Raw genomic sequence first — 3421 nt, 5'->3', positions numbered from 1 at the left:
AATGCAAGGAACATGTGTGATCTATTGCATAAAGTGGCCTACTAGTGGGCTCCAATAATACTAGAGGCAACCACCCGCTTGGACGTGTCATTCTTGAATCATGGGATTAACTCTTTTTTCTCTAACAGGTTATTGTGGTCGGTTGTTTCATTTTGGTTTTCTCTACACTCTGGATTTTAATTATGTTCTCGCGGTGTGTTTCTTTCATTCATATATCGCGTCGGGTTGTATGATATTTGTTCTGAGAGGAGAGTGGAGTTGTTAAGCACGTGGTTGTGGTGTCCTTATATGTTTCGGCTTTGGTGTCAGTCGACGGTGGTTGTCTGAGCCCCTTGGAAGCGATTACTCCACATTGAAATAGTGGAATTGCTGCTATGATCCTCACTTGGGCCTGCCCATGAATCTATCGCTCGCTCAGCTCCGCTCCCTGCTTCGATCGCTCACTCAGCTTTTCTCCGCTCGCTCAGTATCTTAAGTATAAGCTCAGTATCTTAGTATATATGTATTGCAAGTGTACAAGCTGCGTAAATGGATGTTTAGATTGGATTAGCGAAGAATAATATACGAGATTGCTAAATCTTAGTCGATTGAGATTTAACCAAGTCTCAGTCGATGCTATATTCGTAGGATCTTACGAGAAGATCCGTGTAATTTTTCATTTTAGTTTTTTTTCTTACTTACATGTTATATCACTTAATTTAGACTTGGTTAAGTCTCAGTGGACTAAGACATAGCCACAGCCAATAATATACATGCTCAGTTGCATAGTTCCAACAATTGCAGACTGTGCGACTGCGACTGCGGAGGGACGGAGGTGGCTGCTAGGCATGCATCACGGCTAATTAAGAATACATTTTCAAAACAATTTCGAGCCCAGTCGAGAAATTCAGATAGCGAGGTTCGCGCGGCCGCGTTGACGGGCATACGGTGGGGATGTGGATGGTTTGCCTGCCATTAATTCTACACTAGCGATCTTGTAGATGACGACCCACCCCCGCCTGCAGTGAGATTTAACCAAGTCTCAGTCGATGCTATATTCGTAGGATCTTACGAGAAGATCCGTGTAATTTTTCATTTTAGTTTTTTTTCTTACTTACATGTTATATCACTTAATTTAGACTTGGTTAAGTCTCAGTGGACTAAGACATAGCCACAGCCAATAATATACATGCTCAGTTGCATAGTTCCAACAATTGCAGACTGTGCGACTGCGACTGCGGAGGGACGGAGGTGGCTGCTAGGCATGCATCACGGCTAATTAAGAATACATTTTCAAAACAATTTCGAGCCCAGTCGAGAAATTCAGATAGCGAGGTTCGCGCGGCCGCGTTGACGGGCATACGGTGGGGATGTGGATGGTTTGCCTGCCATTAATTCTACACTAGCGATCTTGTAGATGACGACCCACCACTGCCTGCAGGCGTAGGCTGGACCTGGTGTGCACGACGATCCCAAACACCTCGCCCATGTCCAGCGTCTCGCCACCCGGAACCGTCCAGTCAAAGTGGTACAGGAGGTTGGCCAGCACGAGCTCGATGGTCGTGGTCGCGAACAGGGCTCCAGGGCACTGCCTACGGCCAGCTCCAAATGGAATGAACTCCATCTGCGGCCCCTGCCTGTACTCCACGGTGCTTAGCTCCTCCTCGAACCTCTCCGGCCTGAACTCCGCGGCGTCCTCACCCCAGTGCACCGGGTCCCTCCCCACCGCGAAGGCGTTTATCGTGACGGCGGTGCCTTTGGGTATGTCGTAGCCCATGACCCGGCAGCTCTCCTGGCTCGCCCGGTGGATCAGCGCCGCGGAGGGGTGCAGCCTTAGCGTCTCCTTGACGACCATCCGAAGATAGTGCAGGTCGCCGAGGTCCGCGCTGGTGACGGTGGACCCACGGCCATGTCCTAGCTTCTTCTGTCGGACTTCGAGTTTCGCTCTTGCCATTGCGTGTGGGCTGCGGATGAGTTCTGCCATGGCCCATTCTAGCGTGGCAGCCGTCGTGTCGGTAGCAGCTCCAAATATGTCCTGGAATCATACGTACGTGTTTTAAATTGTTGAGTACGGAGTAAATTGCATGCACTAGATAGTTGACTAGTTCATGAAGTAAAACCATGGTGAAGGGCTAGCTAGAGCTCTGGTTGCATGTTAGTGACAGTATCGAGAAGCAGAATCGCTTACAAAGACGACGGCGCCGATGATCTCCGACGTCAGAGGGAAACCGAGGGTGTCTTCCTTGTGCCAGCCTCAGGAGCACGTCGAGCAGGTCTTCGTCGTCTCTACCACCAGCAGAGCCATTACTTGGTTTTTTTCTCCTTGCGCTCTTGGATGATGTCCCCCAGGATGCGCTGCACCCGGGCGTGGCTCCTCCGCACGTCGCGCGCGGCGCTGCTCAGCCACCGCACCAGCCGCGACGAGGGGAAAAGGGCCTGACCCGCCCCCGGGGCATCGACACGTGTGCGAGCTCCCGGAGGTACTCCTCCTGCTGCCGACACTTTCCGCCGAACACCGCCCTCGCGATTATGTTGTTGCTCAGTTTGGCCAGCCCCTTTCCGACGTCGATGATGGGGGAGCCGGACGGCGAGGCGGCGGCGACCGACTCCACAAGGTGCGCGACCTCGCCCTGCTTGATGAACTCGATACGCTGCACCTGCCTCGCGCTGAGCAGCTCCATTACGCAGACCTTGCGCATCTGCCGCCAGTGCTCACCGTAGGGCGCGAAGATGAGGCCTTTGCCGCCGCAGCTGACGACGTCGAGCGTGGGGCCGCTCGGACGGGTCGCGAAGGCGAGGTCGTTCGTCTTGAGCACCTCCATCGCCGCCTCTGGGGTGGACACGATGACGTTGGGCACTTCGCCGAGCCTCAGCAGCATCAGCGGGCCGTGCCGACGCGACAGGCGGAGAAATGCCCGGTGCGGCGGCAGTTTCATGCCGATGAGGTGATGGAGGCTCCCGATGAAGGGGAGGTTCCATGGACCTGGAGGAAGCTTCGGTCCTGTCTCCTTAGTACCACCCATAGCCTGCCTCAGAATCAAAGACAAGAGAATCGTGGCTATGGCCATTAGACACAAACTTCCGCAAGAGAGTTGGTCCATGTCCATGGCGACTGGCGGTGGTAGGCCAGATCACCTGCCGAGCTTGGTCTCCCGTGTCCAACTACGTGCTGGAGTGTTATGTACTGTATTTGTAGCATATTGTGTACAGAAAAAAGTCCACATTTCAACCCTCAACTAACCACGTGGTTTGATTTTCAATCCTGATTTCTAAAACCGATCATATTTAACCTTCAACTTGTCACAGGATCCAGATTATTACTACCCTTGACTCAGTTTGGAGCTGGTCAAGCGGTTTTGACCCAGTCAAAGCTGACTGGACAGTCTAGTCACTATGCCATGCACACACCAATCGGACCCTATCCCCATCTCCCTCTGGGCGA

The 3421-nt window shown here is 52.7% G+C and overlaps 1 pseudogene; it reads right to left on the bottom strand.

Moving 5' to 3' along the window:
• Positions 1–1039: 1039 nt before the first annotated feature.
• LOC125526894 lies at positions 1040–3128 on the bottom strand (annotated as a pseudogene).
• Positions 3129–3421: the final 293 nt, after the last annotated feature.

Source organism: Triticum urartu, unplaced genomic scaffold (assembly GCF_003073215.2).
Source record: "Triticum urartu cultivar G1812 unplaced genomic scaffold, Tu2.1 TuUngrouped_contig_2222, whole genome shotgun sequence".
Classification (NCBI taxonomy): Eukaryota; Viridiplantae; Streptophyta; class Magnoliopsida; order Poales; family Poaceae; genus Triticum; species Triticum urartu.
This window is presented reverse-complemented; position numbering and strand designations above follow the sequence as displayed.